This window comes from Hydra vulgaris, chromosome 03, assembly GCF_038396675.1.
Source record: "Hydra vulgaris chromosome 03, alternate assembly HydraT2T_AEP".
Taxonomy (NCBI): domain Eukaryota; kingdom Metazoa; phylum Cnidaria; class Hydrozoa; order Anthoathecata; family Hydridae; genus Hydra; species Hydra vulgaris.
Genome location: NC_088922.1, coordinates 40,206,460 through 40,214,096, shown reverse-complemented (window position 1 = coordinate 40,214,096; position 7,637 = coordinate 40,206,460). Strand labels below are relative to the sequence as shown.

At 26.9% G+C, this 7,637-nt stretch overlaps 1 long non-coding RNA gene across 1 annotated transcript; it reads right to left on the bottom strand.

The window, feature by feature from the left end:
- Positions 1–2,377: 2,377 nt before the first annotated feature.
- LOC136078148 (uncharacterized) lies at positions 2,378–6,254 on the bottom strand. Its single transcript, XR_010637568.1, has 4 exons — positions 5,133–6,254; positions 4,763–4,860; positions 4,409–4,481; positions 2,378–2,571 (listed from the first exon to the last, which is right to left on the bottom strand). It is a non-coding gene; the product is annotated as an uncharacterized LOC136078148 (long non-coding RNA).
- Between the last annotated feature and the right edge of the window lie 1,383 nt (positions 6,255–7,637).

The window sequence follows — 7,637 nt, the reverse complement described above, 5'->3', positions numbered from 1 at the left end:
CAGTGATCTTGAAAGATTAAGAAAGTTAGGACGAAGGTGGGGGAGGGAGGGGGGGAGGGGAAGGAGTTGCTGAAACAGAATATAAGGGGGGCCTAACGCAACTCCAATCTAAATAAAAAAAACTGAAATTTGAGTTAGTTTGACGGAAAGGACAATATATATATATATATATATATATATATATATATATATATATATATATATATATATATATATATATATATATATATATATATATATATACAGTGACCTAGAAAGGTTAAGAAAGTTACGCAGCTAAAATTTAAATAGAAAAAACTGAAACTTTAAGTTAGTTTTGAGGGAAAGGACAACGCTTCCTCCGCAACATGTCCCTATACCAGTGTTTACATGCATTAATATTTATCAAGTACCGACTTTGGTTTACTTCCGACATTCGGTTGTTTATTGTCTTTGGCTTTTCAGAAATGGAGGTTTACTATTTATATTCTTATACATAAAAACTTAGTAAAATATTTGGTTCCATTACATTTTATGTCAATTTATCACTAATTTTTAGACTATCTACAGCTCTAAAACTTTCAGCGCTTGTATAATTCTGGTGAGCTTCTATGTTTAAATTTTTTCCCGGGGCAAAGACTCGGGAAAGGGTTGTATTTTACGTACCCGCTTTTTTGCTTCAAAATCTTGCAACTAAATTTTTACTGCTCTCCAAAATAGCCAGAGCTTTATAACTTTCAGCGGTTGTATAGTTCCAATAACGTTGGGATGTTGAAAATTGCGGGGGAGGGGAGGATCAAATTTAAAGCGTACGTACTTTATGGAGTAGTTATTTTTTAGGATTGACTACATGACCTATATATTTTTTTTTGATTTTTTACGACAGCATTGTTTCCCAATCGCGCAATTTTATTCGTATAAAACCGTTTCTTTTTTTCCATTAACTTACTGACTCAGGGGCTAATTAACTGCTCTCTCACAACTTCGGGTAAGTAATGAATATAAAGAAAGGAACAGGAGAAAAACTGCCTTTGAGTTAAGCTAACGACAAGTTTACATTAAAAATTAGTTTGATAACGACCCTTTTTTTTTAACCGATTTACTATTTGAGGCAAATCTACATGATCCCAAACAAATGACTTACATGCTCTAAATTTTCTTTTTTCCCTCAAAATGGGAAAGTTTATGTTGTTCAAGTTATGTTCACTATTTAACTCTTGTTCATTGAAAAACATTTTTAGTATATCTTATGAAAGTCTAGGTTTATTTATAAAAATTTACTAACTGAAACATATCAATAATTATTATAATAATTAGTATTTTAGTTACCTAGCTAATCATACGTATTTGATTCATAAAACGTATTTAAATATTTTTAATATGCCGCGTTTCGTAAGTGTTTTTCCGTAATGAAGTTGTTTCGCAAGTTTCAGTGCGAAAGAGTTTCGTTTCAAAAGAAATTTGGTTTTTTATCATTATTTCAAAAAATAAAACCTTAAAATGTTCATATGTTGCAATACTGAAAATAAAATTTTATTATAAACATTTTGGTATAAAAAAAATTTAATTTTTACAATTATATCAGTTTGGCCAACAAAATTTTGTTATAGACTCCGAAACGTCGTTTAGCGAAATAGCTCATTTCGCAAGTGCGACTTCCGTAAGCCCTATTTTCGTATGTTGCAAAATAGTTTTGTTTCGTAATTCAACTTGCGGAAGACAACATTTCGTAAGAAGCATTTGCGAAATGAACATCGGCGGTTTTTTTTGTTTCGTAAAATTCGGTACGAAAAAAGAAAATTCCTTTTTCTCAATATCCTTCCGAAAGAATTTTATTTTTCCGGAATTGTACGAAACATTCCGGTTAACAACTCTAGTCCAAACAACGTTTGTGATAAACTCTATTTTTGTGATGAACTAATTTTTTTTAAGCTTATTTTAATTATTAAATTCCCAGTCGGCAAATTTAGTTGTAAATGCGCATTAGAAACTCGTTTAAATACGTATCGATGTGGTATGTATGTTAGCCATTTTATCGTATCGAACACGCATTAGCAATACGCATTAAATGCGTATAAAGACAGGTATACAATACGACGCCTACTGAGTATCAGACTCGCATTTAAAACTCTTGTAAACACGTATAAAACACGATAACCAGAGAATATTCTATACGATATTTTCCTGGTATCACATGCGCATTTAAAACTTTCCAGAATACGCATTATTTACGAATATATGTTAGCCATTTTATCGTATCAAACGCGCATTAAAAATAGACATCAGATGCGTATAAAGATACAATACGACGCCTACTGAGTATCAAACTTGCATTTAAACACGTATAAAACACGATAGCCAGAGAATATAATAAATCATTAATAACAATAAAAACACATTAATAACTTGATATATTATCTAAAATATTAAATACAAATTTATCTATAAATATTTTAACTTTGACTCCGTATCAGCAACGTCATTGCTTATAGGTAACGACATAAAGACCGCATTAACATCAGTTGAGTTCTTTTTAAAATCTGTCACAACACAAGTACAAGAAAAGGAAAGTCAAGTAAAGCCTGCAAATACCTAAAAAATGAAATTAAAAAAAAAATTAAAATTTTTAATTACAAAAGTACTATTTGCATTTTATTGTTAGTAGAATTAGGATAATAATAACAGAAAATATATGAACCTGTCATTTCGAAAAGGGCACAAGTCCATTTACTAAAACTTTTCAAAATCAACAAAAATATGATTTTTATTAAAATAATGTCTAGGTTGCTAAAGAAATTAAACATAGAAGTAGATAAATAAAGAACGTATATAACTTATGTATTTTTTATTTTTTATAAAAAAAAACATAAATCATACAGAAATTTTTAATTCAAACTTATAAACTAACTGCTAAAAGTTTTGGACTTATGTCCTTTTCGAAATGACAGGTTCATATATTCTGTCTACAGAATAATTAAAAAAGATTATAAAAAGGCTAGACAACACAATGTATACATTGTTACTATAGTAACCCTGGAAAATAACACCACAACACACTAAAAAAAAAAGGTAGAAATTTCTACCTTAGGGTAGGATATGTGATATACCCTTAGTAAGGCATAATTTTCTACCTTTTAAGGTAGAAAATTATATTGAAAACAATTATTTGTCATACAATTTTCTAACTTAAAGGTATAATTTTCTACCTTATAAGGTAGAAAATTATACCTTACTAAGGGTATATCACATATTCTACCTTAACTAAAAATTTCTACCTTTATTTTTTAGTGTGAACTTAATAAGATATTTTATTAACTTAAATACTTCGACTAAAAAGATTTTATTTATTACAATATTTGGACAATCAAGGGATAATTATAGTTAAACAATTTGAGCAACTATATCATAAAATAGTAAGCAACTCGTAAAATATTTCCTATAAATGCTCATTATCATTTGCGGTATTAAGAAATACATAAGAGCTCAGTAATTACATAAGTTTTATTAAATCTCCCTCTCATCTAAGAGAGAGAGAGAGAGAGAGAAAAAGAAAGTGTTTCCAAAGCAGCATGTTAACAAATGTAAAAAAGCACGGAATAAATAGTAGTAACTGATTTTATTATGTTACCAGTAAACAAAATTATTTTTACCTTGATTAAAAGCTAATTTCCAGCATTTCTTAATTAAGCTCCAGCTTCTCTCTAACTGTTGACTAATGATTAATAGAGTAAATTTCACATCATACTAAATTTACAAAATTAAAACCATGTTTCAACAGTTAGCTAACTAATCAAAAGATGACAAAGAGAAGACAAACTAAGAAAAAAAAAAATGAAAAAAAGAATTTTGTAGAATTTGTAATTATGATAGAAATTATAAAAAAAAAATCAAATTATTTAGATTTAAAAGTGTTAATTGTTACTATAAATAGTTAAACTCATACTTTGCTTTGTTCTGAAGTGTCTAAAGTAAAATCAAATTAACAGACATGAACACTTCTTGACACTGAATTCTGTCAAGTAAGTTTTCTGCACGCCGAGTTGCATTTCTTACATTTCAACAACGATTAATCTCATCCTGCCTAGATCTATTTTTTTCATTTGACAACTATTTTCAAGTTGCCTATTAGCATTTTACATTAATAACTTTGTTGAGCCTAATACTATCTATTTCAATTTCACTGTTATCATTAAACATATTACCAGTAATCTTACTATTGTTACAATTGAATAAATGATCGTAAAAGAATCTTACAAATTGTGATCTTTTCTAATCAAAGACTTTATTTAAACTTAAGATTTATTAAAATCCATTATCTTTTTATATGTTTATATACATAAGTTGTTTATCAAAAATATTAAACAATATTTATTTACATCAATTATTTTTAATTTAACAAAGAATCTACAATGCACAAAATTATTCTTACCTTAATGAACAAAAATAATAAATGCACAATCTTGTATAAAAAATTGAAGCAATATCAGTCAGTATATTTTACTCTAAAGTAATTATATATATATATATATATATATATATATATATATATATATATATATATATATATATATATATATATATATATATATATATATATATATATATATATATATATATATATATATATATATACTGAAATATAGGCAGATTTAAGTTTATAAACTTTCGTGTCAACAAATTACAGTCAGTTTTCCATGTTAAATACACAAAATATATATTTATTATAATATATATCAAATATAAAATAAATCCAATATAAAATAAAACAAAATAGTAAACTTACTCAAACCAGTATCAGTTACACCGTGTGAAGTAACTAAAAAAACATTTCAGTTCTTTTCAATCACTCTAAAAAATAACTTTCAGCTCTTTCCAATAGCACTAAAAAATAAAACAAAACTTGCTTAGCTGAGTTGCCTAGTTTATAAGAATCTGAAAACAGATAAGTAAAAAACCAAGAACAAACAAACATTTATTTGTTAGAACTACTATATTTTAACAAATTAAATTAAACAAAGAATAACGCCAATTCTCATTAAAAGCTAAAAAAATATTTCAGCTCAAATTTGCTTGCAGACTTTGCTTGTAAAATAAAATGTGAATAAGAAACACATTTAGAAAAGCCTAGAAAAAATTCATAAAAATTTACATACATTTGTTCTTTTATATTGCATAAATCTATCATATGATAAATCTGAAATGAAAAAGTGTAATGGATAAGTAAATACAAAGAAAAACACCAAATATGAATCGAAAATCAATATATCTGATATAACAATAGACACCAACATAAAGGTAAGCCAAATGTAACAACATTTGTAACAAATAAAAACTTTATGCTAAATCTTGCTCAACATGTTTGCCAAGTCACACACTTTGAAAACATGGAAACAACATTATATAAACATATATAATAACTATAAAACACAATACATTTATTTAACTTTATGTAACATATATAAACACCTCATATAATATTTATATACACAATAAATACATTTTATACTATTTTAATGACACATTTATAAAACAATTACATAACACATATTACCACATACATATATTTATCAAAAAACTTTTTAACTTTGAACATAATATAAACATATATGCAAACTATAAACATATATAACTTGAATTACGCGAACAAAAAATTTAAAAATAACATAAAAAATCTAAAAAGATTCATATATATATTCATATATAAAAACATATATCTCGTAATAAAATATCAAATTATAATCATATTTAATTTAAATCAAATACTTATTGAATAAAGAGCAAAAAACAGATAGAAGAACTGCAATCTTAATAACAAAATTTAATGTTTAGCAACAATAAAATGTCAGTGTTGGCTCGAAATTTTAATTTATTTTTCTAAATTTTATAAAACAGTACAAAACAAAGGTAATATCATAACAGAAATGTTAATAAAATAATAATCAACATAATAAAATAAGCAAGGTATGAAATGATAGGATTTATAATATATTTGAATTATATTAATTTAGGACTTCATAAAACTAAATAAATTTAAAAGTAGTAATAAATATTTTTATGATAAAGTTTTAGTACAAAAAAGTAATGTAACTGTATTGGAGATATGCGATACTGCTTTAGCAGTACGATATCTCTTCATACAACTTTTCATGTATTCCTGACTATAACTTTTCATTCCAGACAAACTTTTTACTAAATTTCTCAAGAGAAAACTTTTTAATTTAAATTTTGCTTTCACAATTTCAGTTTAAGCATGCGCTTTAAAGCAAAGATTTTCGTTTTTCCGTTAAATGTTGATATTTGATCAAAATCGGGTACGATATCGTATCCGATTTTGATCAAATATTAAATAATACGTATTTTTGATAAATAAGTGGTATTGAACTCGAATTCGAAACTTAAAACTAAATGCGTATTTTTCTGGTATCAACGGCGGTATGTTATACGTGATCAATACTCCGAGTATTTACAATACTAGAAATGCCGACTGGGTTATTAAATATTTAAAGCTTATTTTAATTATTAAAGGGTATGTTAACCAAAGACCCCTTATTATTTCTTTCTTTTAAAAACAAAGCACATGGACCGCAAAACAAATCTTGCTTTACAACAGAATAGCATGCCCAATTGACATTCGCCCATCCACTTGGTCGAATATATTTTGGAAATTCTGTTGGTATAGTATGTTTTGAGATGTATTGAGTTTTGATTTCAGGTGACATCTTTATTATCTTTTGCTCAACAGCCTTTATGTTAATTGTAGACGTAATGACATTTGCATAGTTGAAGAACGCTCGAAAATGCGTTGATAACACAAATGAGTGTTATCAACGCATTTTCGAGCGTTCTTCAACTATTTGAGTGTCTTTTTGTTGATGATTACTAGTCGCAATAAAAGATGTAGACGATTTTTCGCCCGACTATTTTTTTCCCGTGAAGTATGTAAAAATTTTCGGCGAATAAGTCAGAGGAAATATCGTTTTCAAAAGATGTTGATATATCGTCATGAAAAATTACTTGCGGTTGTTCTAGTGAAGGCTTGCATAAGTTTTCATTTTGCGTCTGACTGCCTTTTTTATAAAAATATCACACATTCTTTTGCAGATGATTTTACATACGTTTTAACACGTAAAATCATACGTAAAAACTGTTTTAGTTTTTTAATACGTTTATTTTCAGGCCCATACTTCTTTTTTGATTCATATTAAACTAGATAATTTATAGGAATAAAAAAATATATATTAGTAAAAACGAATGCTAAAACATACAGTAAAAACAAAATGGTTGAAAAAAGTACTTAGTTTTTACCAAAGCTTTTATTAACTCGTCGTCTGCCTATTGGTTTCTTGCGATCACATTTTGAGTCACTTCCTGACAGTGGCGGATCCGGGTCATTGTCCTAGGGGGGAGGGGGTAGTTTGATCAACAAAAAAAACTGCTTTTTTTTTCTTCAGATAAACCACTTTTTTATTTGATTATTTAGAATATTTTTACAAAAGTTTGCTAATAAATATATTGAATGTATCTGTATTTAAATATCTTAAAAAAATCAAACGTTGAAAATAAATATTTAGTCTGCTATAAGGGACGGATTCATATCGTCGAGAGCCCTAGGCAGAAAAAATTTTGAGGGCCCTAAACACTCCTAAATACCACAATTT